At 41.0% G+C, this 16,668-nt stretch overlaps 1 protein-coding gene across 2 annotated transcripts in view; it reads left to right on the top strand.

Moving 5' to 3' along the window:
* Window positions 1–16,668, top strand: part of LDLRAD4 (low density lipoprotein receptor class A domain containing 4) — a 279,273-nt gene that overhangs the window by 24,590 nt on the left and 238,015 nt on the right. For both annotated transcript variants that reach the window (XM_072327578.1, XM_072327576.1), the window contains exon 2: window positions 15,073–15,156. The gene's annotated coding sequence lies outside the window, so the exon portion shown is untranslated. The remainder of the gene's footprint in view (window positions 1–15,072; window positions 15,157–16,668) is intronic.

The raw sequence follows: 16,668 nt of genomic DNA on the forward strand, positions 1-16,668 counted from the left end.
GAACGTGAAATCTCCCAAATGAAGCACTACTTCAGAAAAAAAAGTGCCTGGGTCTGGTGTCTGAGCTTGTGTTTACCTTGTTCTTTAGCTAACTACGTAAGCGTGGTTGTAAACTAATGAGGATGCCGAAACTTAGTTGCAAATTGCACCCTCTTCCTAAGGAGCACTGCACTGATATCCCCAGTACTGAAGTCGTTGCATCTGTCTGCACTTCTCTGCCCACCGTCTTTTGGGTTTGCTTTTAAGTACCTTAAATATACATATGGGACAGCCCGTGTTTTACTTGGGATTAAGAGCTGTTAGGGATTGTCACTAGATCCTGTGCTCCTTACTGCAACACGGGAACTAGCAGTGCGAGGACTTCTGTACCATTTCTGGTGCCCCCTATTGGTACTTCCTAAAAATACACTTAATCTTCGTGGGAACTGTTCGACAGGAAGGTGAGAGTATGAGGAGAGCAGCTCAGGACGCTCAGTTTTGTTGGGCCAAGAGCAGAGGAGCTGATGGAGGCCTGATGGCGGCTGCAGCTCCACAGAGGGCGGAGGGGCAGCGCTGAGCTCTGCTCTGTGTGACAGCGACAGGGCCCGAGGGAACAGCATGGAGCTGTGCCTGGGGAGGGGCAGCTGGGGGTTGGGGACAGGTGCTGCACCACAGGGCGGTGGGCATGGAATGGGATGCACAGGGCAGAGCTGCTGGAGTTCGAAGAATGTTTGGATGTTTGGACAACTCATAAAATGGAAAGGCACCATTCGCTTTTGAAATTAAATGTGAAGAAGTGGTTGGAAAGGCTTGCAGGTTCTCTACCATTCTTCAGGGCTTGTGAGGAGACAGCTTTGTTATCATCAGTATGGCTGGCTGAGCTTGATGTATGTATCCCAAAGTACTTGCTTTGCTCAGCGCGTGTGCTGGGGGATTATTTAGCCTTTTTTGTCATCTCAATTTTTAGGATGATTGAGTTGGGAACTCACTAGTATATTTCTCCTTGGGATATTAGAAACAGGAGTTATTAAACAGATGTTGTTTTAAAATGTGAAGTTGATCTCAGTTGGAATTTTGTGGCGTTGCTTTACTAGGTGATGACTTCTGAAGTTCACCCGCTGTCAGTAGTATCTCTTGTTGAAAACAGTAACGCCTTCGTGACCGAATGCAGTCTCCAGTATTGAGTTTCTGATGACACGCTTTCCATGTTAAAATACATGCTTTGATACAAAGGCAATTACCTGCATGGGTGAGAAATATTCACATAGTTAATATAATAAAATAAAATTGCTGAAATATGTCTTAAATCAGTTGTTGTGTGAAAGAAAACAGGTTTCAATGCTTCTTATATTTTTCTGTTCAAGAGAATTTAAACTTAAAAAAAATAATAAAATCCAAGGGAAGAGACCTCGGGCTTTACCCCAGTCCTTGGCTTTGGCCCCATATTTATGTGGCTATAATTACCTGCTTAAAACAACTGTAACTTTATTTTTTCCTTATTTCGCAGTAGGGCAGGATGAGCTGTCAGTTCAGGGAATGTTTCTGGCAATTCAGAATTTCCAGTGCTATTTGTAGCCTTCAAAATCTGAAACACCAAATGCAAGGTGTGTTCCCCTTTTGCTCTAGCCAGTACTATTTACATATAAGGGACTTCAGCTTATATGTGGGGTGGGGTAAAAAATAGAATGTCTTTGCTTTCGGGTCAATTGGTATCTGTAGCTTGAAGATCTTGGTTAAAAGCCTGCCATTTAAGGTCATTTAAAATAAATTGTATTATTTTTTAGCAAAATGTATATTTTTTTGTTTAAGATTTGAAGGAGACTCTTAAGCCATTTAGTATTGTGAAGTGATCTTTAAGTGAAGAAGTTTTCTCAAGTTACCCTGGGCATTAAAACTTGAAAAATAAGCCAAAATATAAATAACAGTGTCTGCACCCTAAAGAAAACACTGCCTCAGCCATCGGTAGCGTTTAATGTTTTTGTCATGTTTAAAATGCACCATTTCTTCTAACCTTGCCCAATCAGAATTTTGTTTCTAAATGCTCTTATCAAAAAGAAGATTGAGTAGTAACTGTCTGCTCCTCTTGTATGATTTGAGGACTAGGCCTCTAAAATATGGTCTCGAAGGATGCTGATGGAGCAAGTGGGAAAAGAGCAGGAAGAAAAGGGGGCCATAAAGATGCTCAGAGGGCTAAAGCACCTCTCCTATGGAGAAAGGCTGAGGGAGCTGGACTTGTTCAGCCTGGAGAAGAGAAATCTGGGTAACAGCCTTTCAGTACTTGAAGGGAGCTTATAAAGAGGTGGGAAATCAACTTTTTACACAGGCAGTGATAGGACAAGGAAAAGGGTCCAAGCCACTCTGAGGTTCTAATAAAATTCTTAAGACTGCAACAAAGGCACTATAGATTAGCACTAGCTGCAGATGCAGTTGGAAATTTGCCTGGATGACCTCATTTTTGTCATTGTTTTTGGACTGTAAATGGCTAACTCTGAATTGGACCCCATGTCATTTATTGTGAGCTTATTCCTAGTAAGTGATGAAATATTAATTTTGATGTATTCTTCTAAACAGTGTTAAATGCAAGAGTTAAAAGCAGCAGAAGGTATTATATTATTCTCAACAAACAACTGATTTGGATCAAATCTGTCCTTAATGATGTGTCCTTTGAAGATGACCCGTGATTATAACCCACAGTTTTGCTGTCATTTAAGCTGCAGGGGACGTGTATTACTGTCTTGCTCAATTGATGAGATTGGATGGATGATTGAATGATGAGACTGCAAGCCAGGTCTTTAGCTTGTCAACTTGTGCCTAATTCACAGTGACAGTGTGCATGCAAGGCAAGTGTCTGCATTCTGTCGTATTTAAGCTTCTTGTGGTCTTCTTTCTGAGTTAATGCTGTAGATGTTCCACTTCTACTAGTGAGGAAAAAGATGGACAGAAAGAGTGGGTGGTTTCTGTATACTTAATATGAGGGTTTTCTTTTCTTTGTTTGATTCTGATTCTTTTTATGTTCTCATACAAAATAAGTGTTAAGGATGTGTTACCTGTGGACTGGAATACTTAACTGCCTAAGGAAGTGGCCTCTGTTTATTATGAAATATTAACTGCCTACTTTTGCAGTTTCCAAAGCTGCTTGAATCTGTTCTCTCGTTTTCCTGATGATTTTCACACCTTTTTCCTCTATTCCTGCCCCTTCTCCCTTGTGTTGCTTTCCATTGCACAGATGTTTTCATCACTGGGTATTAATAAAACTACTGTATTAACTACTGAAGTGACACGATCAAGTCAAACTACTGCTTGGAACCGACCAAGTGACAGGTAGTTGCATGTAGTAAAGTTGCTGAAATATTTCTAGTCGTTTATGTAGATCTTTTACACGTTGTCCTGTTTTTATGGTAAAATTTCACCGTTGCTGCTTAGTTGAATCCTCATGGCAGGGGAAGAGGAAATATCTGTCTGGACCTGCTGTTTGCTGACTGCACGTCAGAAAGCAAACATGAGAATTCTGGGGCGGGAGAGAACGGTTCTGAAGTGTATACATACATAGATCTGCTTACTTTTACCCGTGTGTTTTGCTTCACTGCATTCCCTAGTGATAGTCATACTCTTTACAGGTGTGACAGTGACTGCCCTGTTGGTTCACTTACTGCTGCTCAGCCAAATGAGGTTTCTCCAAGCATAGAAACAAGTATGTCAATAGGCATATTTAACAAATATAACAAATATGTTGATCAAAACTATTGTTTGGCATGTAGGTTTTTAAGCAGCTTCAGTATACTTGCAGTATTTTATAGAGATGCGTGGATCAAATTAGGATTCATACTCTCAGAACTGTAGAAATGTGGACAGTTAAAATGGCTGCATTTGTGTTCTGGTGGTTTGACTACAGACTAATAATCATAGAATCACTGAGGGTAGAAAAGACCTGCTAGATCATGCAGTCCAACCATCCACCCATCACCAATAGTTCTCACTAAACCATGTCCCTCAACACAACGTCCAGTTGTTCCTTGAACACCTCCAGGGTCAGTGACTCCACCACCTCCCTGGGCAGCCTATTGCACTGCCTGACCACTCTTTCTGAGAAGTATTTCCTATCGTCCATCCTGAATCTCCCCTGGTATAACTTGAGGCCATGTGACTGCCTTACAAGAAGTGTAAGGGAGCCAAGTAGCAGGCAGTGTTCTGCCCTTTGCAAATGTAGTGCGTAGAATAGTATATAAACATAATGTGGTGTAATGGGAGGATATATTTGATGTATCAAGATGTGACTGTACAGATTTTCACAAGAGTTGTTTATATAAAAAATCCAGGATTGCTGCAGAGATATTTATTTTCTGAGATTTCATATAAAGAAAAGCGTTTCTTTATTTTGACTTTTTATTTAGCAGTTGTTATTAGAACTGTACAGTGTAGTTGTGAAATGATCAGTTCTCAGGGTTTCTATCAGAGAATGCACAGTGGTAGCTCTTGAGGTGATGTTATGTTTTTAGGGAAATTTGGCTGCTTTTAGAAGATGTTCGAAGCAGAGGTTCCAATGCACCTACTGACAGAAATCTTAGAAGAGGAGCTTACTAAATCGAAGGAGAAAATAATTCCTACTAGGGCTGTGTTCAAAGACTTGAGACTTCTGCTTCTGAAGTAATTTAGTACTACTTTTAAAAATACAGGTTGTGTCGTTATTGGCAAATTTGCAACCTAAATTAGGATCACAAACCATATGGAGAAGGGATTCGGTATATGTCTGTGTCAGGATACTTTAATTTACAATCTTCATGCTTGCTTTAACAAGGATGAAATAATTGGCTGTTTGAAAATTGCCAGTGAGTTGCTGTCTTTGTTTTCTGTGCCTGTGCCAATCATTACAAGACGTTGGGGTGTTATTTCTTGTTTTACTAAGTGAGCACATTATGCGCAGTGTACTTGAGAGTCTTCAGAAGGTTGAGAATGTTATTTAATGCGTCTAATGTATCGGCGTGTTTGTGAAGCGAGTATATTTTGCTGTTTGTACATTTGCTTGTAAAGCAATGGGATGAAAAAGGAGTCTCAGAAACTCAGTGTTTTTGAGATACCTTCCAGAATCTGCTGTTAGTTTCTGTGATTTTCAGGTATAAAAGTCCAACTGCCACTTCTGCTGGCTGTTGATGAGGCTTTTGAAACAATTTGCTAGAAATATGTACGGTATTTGAATAAAACCTGTGCTGCATTGGTTGGCTCTTTTTTCTCTGAGGTTGTCCAGCTTGTTATGGTTTCTATAAATTGATATACAGAGCTGTGATACGGTGGTAGAAATAACAGAAGGGCAGAACTTCTCGGGAAGAGTCTGTTACAGTCCATTTTACTTGACAAATGATTCAGCTTTTTTTCTGTTCAGTTTACTGAAGTCTTCTTCTTGCCCATTAACTTCAGATCTAGTTCTGCAGTTGTGTTCAAGTGGACCAGTGCCGTGGCACAGCGATTTGCTCCCATTTTCTTTACCGTGGCTGAGGAAGGCATTGGAAAAAAATAGTCTGGAACCCATTCAGTCAGGACAGGTTTCCTGTGTTCTGCAGTGTTCTACTGCATCATGCTCTGTGCCATTTCACCTTTATTCTATCGTGCTTCCATTCAGGAGTAATCCTGTAGATCAGCACTCAAGTGCTGTATCTTTTTATTCTTTATGTCTCTCAGGAGGTCAAAAGGCTCAACAAAGTCAACAGGAATTGTTGACTTGACAGTCCTACAGATAAAGCAGCTGGTCCATCTGGGCTTTAAAACCCCATGTTAATTCCTGATATTTGAGGTAAGGGGGTAGTTTCTTCCCAATCTTGTTACTGAACCTGATGAAGATCTGATGTGGAGGTGGTGTTGTGACTGCTTGTGGCTTGTATTTGCTGAGATATGAAATGGTTTGACATATATGTAATGTATTAAACTATTATTTTTTTTTTATCTTTGGAAACATTTTTAAATTATATAGATTTGTTGCAGTTGAAAGCTTTGATACTCTGCAAATTTGTCCCTCAAGTCCCAGGCCAAAGTAGGCTGGTCCTTTTTGCTTGCCTGGACCAACCTCTCCTATTCTCCTGTATGTGGACTCTTCCTGAGCTCTTCTCAGCATCTGTTCCTCCTCTGCCTTTTATATTTTTGCCCAGTTCTTGGAGAATTGATTCTTTTTTTTTTTCTTCCCTCAGGGCTTATGTTATTACCTTCCATAAAACACAGGTCGGACAGTTCTACTTCCCCAGGGAGTGTGAATTTTGGATGATGTGGAATATTTGTCCTAGTGGTTAGAGGAGAGTGTGGAGACTTTGGTGCAATTGACGGTTCCTGTTTAAAGAGGAAATTTACTTTGTGAGGGAAGATTTTTCTTCCACAGTTTGAGCTTTTCCCTACCATATGGGTAGGTAGGAAGAGTTTGCCAAATGTGTGATAGTTACATAAAACATGCAACATATGACAGATACGGAAAGGATTGTAATAAATGACTTCTTTGCACTTCTGCCCTGGAAAAAAACCTAAACAGAATGTTAATACAAAGCCCATCAGATTTTCTTTCCCTCTTCTGGGATCCTTTATCTTAGCGTGGAAACTGCCTGTGAGCTTAGGCTAACAACAGCCAGATCTTTTTGAGTGCTTTCTACTAGGCCAGGTTTAGGTACAATGCTGTTTCAGATTGCAGTTTTCTTTTTTCCTTTTTTTTTTTTTTTTTTTAAATTTTTAATTTTTTAGATTTAATTTGCTATTAATACTTCTTGGAAATCATGGCCTATACCTCATGTCCATTTCTAGTTCTGCATCTTCTATAACTGGGACAGGGGAAGTTTAGGTTAGAAGGAGGTTTTTTACTCAGAGGGTGGTGACGCACTGGAACAGGTTGCCCAAAGAGCTTGTGGATGCCCCATCCCTGGATACATTCAAGGCCAGGCTGGATGTGGCTCTGGGCAGCCTGGTCTGGTGGTTGGTGACCCTGCACATAGCAGGGGGGTTGAAATGAGATGATCGTTGTGGTCCTTTTCAACCCAGGCCATTCTATGATTCTATAATCCAGAGACACAAGTCATTGCTTGAAGTACTTAGATTTGTCTCCTACTCCCTTTTTCAATCTTTTCTGTTTTTAAAGCTGTATTAGTTTTCTGAAGGATAAAGTCAAGTTAAAAAAGAAAAAAAAAGAAAAAAGAAAAAAGAAAAAAGAAAAAAAAAAGGTAGAGTTGTATTTAGGAACTAGGGATTACTTTCTTTCTTTACTGGAAATATTTAGCCAGGTTGATGGTTTGGAAATATTTTCGTGAGAGCTGCTTGAGCTGAAAGTTACTGAGAAAAGTTCCATAAAAATAACTGTGAACACCAATTTATAACGAAGTAATTTCTGGCAGCCTTCAGTTTAAAAAGAGAGTGCAAAAACTTTCCATAGCAGTAAGAAAGGAAGAATTATGGATCAAAGTGATCCAGAGTTTTTGGCAAGTTGAAAAAAGAAGAAAAGAAAAGAAAAAATAGCATTTAGATCCTCTCCTTGTCTCCCCACCCCCTCCTCATCCCTCCATGTTGACTAGTTCATTTTCATTTAACTTTTCTTCCATGTCCTTTATAAGGATGACATGGAGGAACAGAGGATGGGAAGGAGGCACTTATTTCTGTTTAAAATTGGTTCCGCAGGATGGAAATTTGGCAGCATGCGTGGAAACGAAGCAAAACTGTTTGCAGAGCTCTCTGCTTCTGCATCTAATGAAACTAACAAGAAAGCTCAAATAAAGAGGGGTTGTAATGACGATGTCACCTTTTGTTGAATTTTTTTATTCATGTTGCTTCCTTGGTCTTTCAGCTTGTTGGAAAATCAGCTATCTGGTGTGAGCTGTAATGTAAATAGAGGATGCACAGCTCTGCAGAGCTCCAGGCCACATGCCAGTGAATGAGAACAAGCTATGTACAAGAAGTCTGGAAGTCAGAGGATCAAAGATGCTGAAGGTCTTACAGGGAGGGTACTTTAATGAAATCTGCAAGGACTACTTACACATGTGAATATAAGGGTTGGAATATGCCTGCTGTTAGTGCAGGAATACATGAGTGTGTGGCATCAGCGTTCTGTCTCTAACTTTTATGAATCTCAACTCTACACAAGTCAGATCTTTTTAGCATTCAGGTATAATACCTGTGCTCTCAGTGATGTGCCAGCAGGAGACAGATAGGATGGGAGGTCACAAGGACACAGTTTGCTGTGCCAATGACTTAATGATCAGCAAACATGAGCCAATGCAGGGATGGAAGTGACTGTTAATTTGGTGAAGAACAGTAGAATCTTACATAGGCACAAGAAGCCAGTTAAAAAGTGTTCTGATGCTGTGCAATTGCCAACAGTTCCACACATTTGCCAAACTGCAGTAGTTTGTGTCCTTACTTTTTATTCCTGAGGTCAAAAACTGTTAGAAAAGTGAGTAAGGGATTGTCATAATGGAAAAGTTACAAGAGAAGTTGTTACTGTGTCTTTCCTAAGTCTTAGTCATACATGAAGCTCTGTAGAAGGGGAGAGTTTAGTGGTACTTTGCCTTCCCTGGTTAGTTGGCTTTAAAATAAGGAAATGCCTGTGGATCTTTTTAAAAACAACCAAAAACCAAATGACAACAAACACACTGTAAAATTATATTGCTTTGTTCCCTGTGCATTATTTGCTGCAGGAAGGGTCAGCTTTTCTGTTATGAAGTGACGCCGATCAAACTCAGTGAAGCCTTTTGTGAGGGGTGAATGTGCAAGTGGATAGCAAGATCTGGGAGCTGTTCAGAGGCTTTTGACAGCATTCTATAACGTAGGGAGGGTAAGCTGTGTGTGAAGGAGGATCATGTTATGGACTAATACGTTGTTTGAAGGTGGGAATAATAAGGAAGAAATAAGTGGTCCATTCCAGCAGGTCACAGTATGGTTGGACTGGTTGGCGTACTCAACATTTAAAAGGAAAAGGGGCTTATCAATGAAGAGAGGTACTTTAATGATGGTATTTACTTGTTCATGATAGTAAGGTTGGAATGAACCATAAAAAAATTGGAGGAGTGCCTGACAAGACAATGTGGCCGGACAGTAGAATGGTAAATTGCAGGTAAAATTTAGTGCACATAAATGGGAAATGATCTGCAGGGAGGAAAATAACTGCAGTTCCACTGAAAAGTGATGAGCTTTGAGCTGACTGTTAACATGCATGAGTCAGTTATGAGGTTTTTGATAAACAGCAGTGTAAAACCAACTCAGTGCTCCTCACTGATGAGAAAAACAAATCACATGTTGAGCATTACTAATAAAAGGAACAGAATAAAACAGACATTATCAATATTGCTGCCGTATAAATTCATTGCTCCCCGGCATCTTGAGTAGCATGTGCAGTTCCTGCCTCCTCAGCTCAGAAATGTTACATTAGGCTGGGAAAAAACTGGAGAACGCAGCAGTTGTAAGAGATGCAGGAAGGCTTATGCACAAAACAAATTGCGTCTCTTTATCCTGGGAAGAGGAGGCATTGGGGTATTCTTGAGGTCTGTGTTATCGTGAGAGGGTGGACAGGTGTGGCTGTTCCCAAACAAAGAGAGGTGGCTCTTCTTGATACGGTGTGCCAAACAATGTTGTGTTTGCTGGAAGTTTAATTTCTGACACTTCATGCTCCAAAAAATAACACCACCACCACCACCGCCTTTTTTTCCTGTAATTATATATGCTATATAGTGGATAGGTGCATTTAGTGTTTTCTCTTGTCTTCTGTAGTTTTTTGTTGTCTATTATTTTCTGTTGCAGGTGACTATCATAGGCCTATAAGGAAGAGTGAGATTAGCTCACTTGGCTGAATTAAGTGATTTCACTGTAGGTATAGAATTGTTTCAGTTCTTTCTTTTAATGTGTGAAGAATCAGTTTTATTTTGTCTTTAGTCACTTTGCTTCCTCAATTACTTCAGAGGACGCGGTGCCTTTAGCTGGGTTTTAAAAACCAGTCATGGATTTAGTTTTTAGTGATTGTCTCTACCATTCCCTTTGTCCCTAGGAAATGACGCTCAGCATGTTTGAAAACGTCAGCTGTGCACATAGAAGTACTCTGATTTCTAATGGTGTGGTTTTGCTGAATCCTCGCTGAGGCTCTGTGCCCTCTTTAAGCATGCATCCGCTCATTAAAAGCAGCGGAGCAATTGTGCCTTAGCCCCAGACATGGCTTCTTCCTTCCCAGCAAATTGCCAGCTTCTTCTCAAGTGGTCCTCCTTTAAACACTGCTGCTGAAGTATCAGGTCCCAGATTTGGGGTATAAAAGCAATTGTTGGCTCATAGGAAGCTAGGAGCTCTCTGACTCAGCATCATCATCCTAACAGTATGACTTCTTTTTTTTGAGTATACCTTTCCCTGTGGTGGGGCTGAAAGCAGAGGAATATCGTGAACGTGGAAGTGTTTCACTGCAGCTCCTTGTACCTGCCCCAGTTGGGTGAGCTCAGTTTCTTTCTTCCAGAGGTGAGACACGTTAGTACCAAAATATAATAATACAGCAAGAGCCAGTTTTGCACTTCATGTGAGTTGTGCTTTTTTTAAGCTCCTCCATCTGCAGTTTCTGCACTTGAAATGTTAACCATCATCCATAGCTGCCTGCTGGGGACCATGGCCTGGCCTCTTGCTCAGGCTGTCACATCCTTGCTCTTTGTGCTTTGCCTAGCCTGGGGATTTTGGTTTCCCGGACCAGTTGGAAAGCTGGAACATACGTGCATCGGTCTGCGTTGCTCACTGAACCTTACCTAAGTTCTTTCACACAGTGGCTCTGCCACTGGTGTTTCTTCACTGTGCAGTGAGGCCTTCAGTCACTTTTATTCCAGTGGACAGTCTCTTCTAGGAAACTTATCTCTTCATAGATGGACTTGCAGAGTGGTTTTGGATGGAGGGGACCTCAGAGTCCACCCAGCCCCATGTTGGGCTGCCACCCAACAGCTCAGCTGCCCAGGGCCCATCCAACCTGGCCTTGAGCGCCTCCAGGGATGGCCCCAAATTCTTTTCAGATGTGCAGTATTTGGTGTGGTATTTTGGTGGGCTTGTGTGTAATGTTTTTCTTCTGAAGTAAGAGACCACTCTTGGGAAGGTTCTGAACACAGCTGCAGAGCAAGCGTGAATACCAAAGTTTAGTGGGAGCCCAGGTTTCCTGATGGTAACTTGTTGTGCTAACAGCAGATTCATTTGTTTCCTAATTAATCAGAAAGAGTGTTCTTTTTATTTCAGCCATCTGGAGGAGAGCATGTTGTTTAGCTTCTTGCTACTGCAAATTGGAGCTACACAGGAAAGAGGATGTTTCAACTTGTGTTTTTGGCTTGTTTTTCTAGGTTGAGTCAGTGCAGAGCACATTAAAACATACAGTAGTCAGCTGCAAAGTTCATCTCTCAAGGACTGTGAAAATGTAACTGAAACATTCTTCCCTGAAAGACAAGAAAATATCGACTGTTTAATTGCTTATTATTACTTATTTTGTACCGTGAAATCAATTGTCAGATACAAATGATGTTTCCTCAGCGAACAGCAGAACGGTTCTCGGATGCCGCATCTGTTAGTTTGCCATAGAGGACGTAGAACAGAGCTTTTGCATTTCTTCTTTGGGTTAACGTCAGAAGTGTTTTGCCTGTCACACAATTTGCCGAGTGTGCCATTAGCTCGCTAGCTCCTCACTCGGATCTTAAAACATTGCGTTCTGCTCTCCAGAAGCCGCTCCAGCTCAGCCTTCCTTTGGAAGCGGTATTGTTCATGTGGAATACTTTCCAAGGCGCAGACTGTCCCTATGTGATGTTTACTGTATTTTTGCCTTGCAGCCAGCAGATTTTAGTACAAACTTGCCTGGGGGTGGCCTTGTCCTATTTTCCTCTTAGATGGTTCTGGCATTTATAGAGCTTGGGAGATCGTGCTTCTGAATTTTCCAGTCTGAAGAGCCCGAGCCAAAACAGCAGGGGAGATAGCAAACCTGTACGTTGTTTGGCTTACGGCAGCTGGGACTGTTTTTCCTTTGACCTAAAGCAATGGCAGATTTTCTTGGGTTTGGTGTGGAGGGGGGGGGGGAAGAGAAGAAGAGGAACGATGTGTGAGGAAAATCGCTTTCTCTCTTTGCTTTGGAAAATACAGCTTTTCTTTAGTCATTTATTTATTTATTTTATTACCTCAATTCCTGTTTTTGCACCTTGAAGTGCAAAAAAAAGCCTCAAGTTGATTTTACATCATCAGAAGGGATTTTTTTTTTTAATTTTTTTTTTTTCTGGTAATTTATGAATACTGATCACTGATGAGAAGAGGGACCGTGCTTTGCTTTAATATTGCATTAGCGTTCTGAGCAACAACCTCTTTTTTTTGTTGATGTACCATTGCATCTGCAGAGTTGACTTTTGTTGCAGAGGACTGGCTCCTCTGGGCTTGTTAGTGACGTTCGATAGCCTTCCACCGCACTGTATTTCCTTTATGTCTTGGTCAGTGGGGAAAAAAAAATATCCCCAAAACAAACCTCTTGCCAATTAGTGCTCAAAGCCTCTGATGGGGAATGAACTTTGCTGAATGAATGTGGGAAAATTGGAAATACCCTGCAGATGGGTGGCTCAGAGAATACAGAACTCGTTCTCAGAGAGCCTTTGTTGTCTGTAAACACTTTCTCCTCAGTCTTCTCCTCTAAATGAGGCTTCCTGTGGAAATAGACTTCGCTGTCTGCCTTTTACTTCTCCTGCTCTTACATTTAGCAACAGATGTTTCGGTTAAGTTTTGCATTTGTGTAATAGTTATTTAGTTGTTCCGCAGAAGGATTTTATTCATGAAGGAATGCTTCTTCATGTGATTGTTTGATTCCCAAGCTTATGAATTCCGGGAGTGTAGGAAAGTTTCCTAAAAAAGTTGCTGAGAACAACGGCGTGTAGTGAACCTCACCACATGCGCAAAGCGGAACGCAAAGTTATGCTGAGCACTGGGGACTCATCCTGATTAAGCCAGATCCAAAAGCATCTTTACCAGCTTCACAGTGCAAATGCTCTTCCAGAGGAAGAGTTTTTCCAATTGACAACTATAGATGGAGATCAAGACAGGGAAATTGTCTGCTGTACCCTCTGGGTTCCTCAGAGATGCATGCAAATGATATTCCTACCTGTGGAGAGGTGGACCTGTGCATGGGTAAGTAACCCAAAGGATAGCAGAATACTACTGGTCATCCACACTCTGAATGAAAAACACAGGCAAAGGACTCAGACTTCTGTAAATATCCACTGCTGTGTTTCCTATCCTTGTCTTGTTTTTTGTTTGGTTTTTTTTTTCCTCCACTAGATGTAATGATTCCCATAGCCTGTCTGCTGGTATTAAATACTTCTGCTGTTGTATGCAGGAGCAGATTTCCTTTCCCGTGCTGAACTCGCTGAGGGAGGCTGTCGTCGCTACTTATTAGTTTCTGTCTTCTTTCAGTGTTCTCAAGAACATCTTCCTTAACATTAAGCAGCAGATCTGGTCGATTCTCTGTTGATATTAATTGCTGCATAATGAAGTGCCCTTGAAAGTCAGTTATGTAAATGAGCAGCCTTGAGCTGGCCATACGAACAATGCTGGCTCGGGCTTTAATTTAATAATTGGGGAATTGGAACATAAAGCAGATCTTTAAATCTGAAATTGGATAGATTGATATTTTTATTAGCCAAATTCTGATTGCGTGAACCGTGATTAATCATTGGTTTTAAAATTCAGTTTAGGTTTACTTTGCATGCAGGCAAGTACTTAAGATACAGTTGTATGTTACGAAGAACTTCGGTTCAGTTGCCTTTGATGTTTTAGTTGATTATTTTGAATAAAGTTGGTGATTTGTTGTAAAGACCAAGTAGTCTTTCTTGGAATACTTTGTGTCTGTTTTCTTCCCTTCCCGCTTACCTTCGTTATGGTAGAAATTGCAGTTCTTCCATAACAATTCTTTGTGTTTTTCCTGAAGACACATCATACCTGAGCCTCTTGGCTTATTAAAATGCCTGTTAATTCTAGACAGTAGAAGGTAGTTGCATCACCCGAATCATTCTGTCAGCTCAGGTAAAGTTTATTCATTACTGTGCACAATACCTGCGTGCTGGTGGATGCAGAGTTATTTGCAAATACAGCCTTGGCAGACCTCCTCTGGAATTCTGAACGGGTTTTCCAGCTAGACTTAGTCATTTTTTCCCAAATGTCTTGGCATAGCTGATCGCTCAGGAGTGACATATGGTAGAAACATGCTCTGAGGGACAAGTCTCCCGGATGGCGCACAGCACCACACAAGATAGACAGATGGTGGCTTATTCAACCTTGGAAAAAGTTTAATCCTACATATTGGCAAGGCGGCCTGGGTACTGAGAGAGGCACACACATGCCTGTGAAATCTGAAGCAAAGCTTTTGCGAATTTGCTTGCTGTTACTGAAAGAGCTAGAAGGATCGAGGTGGCTTTATACAGCGTAAATGTCTGCAAAACTGCCTGTTCAGCGTGCTGTCAAGAAAAAGTGAAGTCCCTTATAAATGTGGAAATCCTGGAGTTGGTGGAAGGCTGCAGAAGATAATGTTTGCTGAAATTTCCACAGCTGTTTTTAGTCTTCAGACATCTATTCAGAGTTATTGAAGTCTGAACCTAAGCACCAGTAGCTGTTTGTTAAATGAAGTTTTGAACGGCAGGAAAGGGGGGTAATTCTGTGTTTTTCACGGGTTTTAGTCATGTTGCTGTTGGTTTTGTAGAATGTATTAAAAGCACTTGAAAGTGCAGAAAACGTAACCTTCCTTTTAATTTAGTAACCTTAAGGAAATGTGAGTTCTAAAAGTTACAGATTCCCTAATAAATTTAAATTAATGTCAGAAAATGCAAATGGTACGTTGTAGTTCTGTGTAAAGAAGAGCGTCAGGCCTGTGGCTTCAGTATCTTTGTAATTAAAGCAGTGATCTCAAAGGGAAAAACGAACCCTTAGTATATTCTGTAGAGATATTTGAGAAGGAAGGCAGTCTGATATGAAATCTTTCAGGAACTTCAGTAGTGCTGGATCTTCTGAAGTCAGCACAGTGTTCTGTAGCAGTTTTGAAAATGCAGGCCCACTGAGAACAAGGAGGATTGTTTGCCATCCATGTTTTTCACTTTCTTTTTCATGTAGGTCACGCTCAGTATTCACAACCAGAAGGAAGAAGAAGAATCTCCTGACTCCCTGGACGTCAAGGATATCGCTATGTTGTACTAGGTGAGTTTAAACTAGTCAAGACTTACCTATCTAGGAGCGTTTCAGAAAAAAAAATACAATTCAGACAAACTAACCTTCTGTAGTAGGGGCATAATGTAGTCAAATTGATTTTGTAACTTTCCTGCCTTATTGTAATGCGATCTGTTTGGTATGTGTTTTGTTGCAGTCATATGTATGCATGTTTTGATGTGTGTGCATAGATAGTTATTCGTATACATAACTGTAAAGAAATCTTACTACTAATTTTTAGATAGCGGAAGATTTTGATTTATGAGCCCTGGGATTTTTTGTGGGAATATACAGATCTCAAGGAAACTTCTTAGGTGGAGGGCATGAAGTGATTTGCACAGAGCAGCCAGTGTATTAGCAGTTATTTGGTGGGGTGTGGAAGACCCAGTTGGTATTACTGTTTTACCTACAAAAATAAGTCTTGCAGATGAGACCCCTAGTCACTGAACTGTTAAATCAGTGGGCACTGAGTGACGAATGGTGCAGTGTCAGAGCCTGAGAGGCAGCTGCAAAGAGGGAAGAGAATAGTTCAGTGACCTGTTTAGGATATGCATGAAAGAAATAAGACACCAAATTCCTGCTTTCAGCTCAGGGAGCTTTTGTATAATATGATTATATGCTTACTTGGAATCTGATGAACACGAATATTCAGTCTTCCTGCATACCTTTCAGGTACTTATTCTCTTGTTGCTCTTTATTTTGCTGTGCTCCATTATGAGAAACAGTGACCATGTCATAGCTGAACCCAAATGGCGGCCATAATTGCTGCAGAACTAGAGCGGTCTCCGTGATTTTATTTTTCGCCTTCCATAGCTGTTATAGCACTACGTCAGTACAGAGCTGAGTAATTAAACTTTGTGCTGAAATGCACAGTCAGCAAAATATGATGGATATCAGTGTACTCCCAGCCTAGACCCTGCTAAGTTGACTTAGATACCATGCAGAAGAAATGAGCAGTTCAGTCGCCTGTCCAGCCCCCTTTGGCAGAGTTGTGGCTTGCTGTCACAAACTGTGCCTGTGGGCCTTTCAAACATCATTTATTTGTGAGAGCTACAATCTGGTGAGATGATTAATATTCTGCAGATCCACAGCTGACACCTTTTTGACCCAGATCTGAAGTTCAGATTTGGAAGTACCTGAATCCCTTGGAATTTTAAGGTATGCTCCATCGATTTGCTGTTTCTATAATTTATAGGTTAAAAGCGATCATGTCACTGTTAAATAGCATCGGTGTGTGTGAACAGGCCATCTGCTGTCAGGGCTGAGTCTTGCATCTCTCCGTCCAGTGACAGCAGAGGTCATTAAGCTGTGGTGACTCTCACTCCGGTGGGAGTGGTTTGGGGTAATATGGCTGTGAGAAAAAGAAAAGCACGCATCAGACCTCACTGTTTTTATCCTATGGTAATATGACATGTGGAGGACTAAAGTGGAGAAAGGTGGAGCTGGTTTCTCACAGGTTTGTATACGTGAGAGGAATAAAGGCTGACTTCTGTAGCAGGGTTT

This window comes from Excalfactoria chinensis, chromosome 2 (genome assembly GCF_039878825.1).
Source record: "Excalfactoria chinensis isolate bCotChi1 chromosome 2, bCotChi1.hap2, whole genome shotgun sequence".
NCBI lineage: Eukaryota > Metazoa > Chordata > Aves > Galliformes > Phasianidae > Excalfactoria > Excalfactoria chinensis.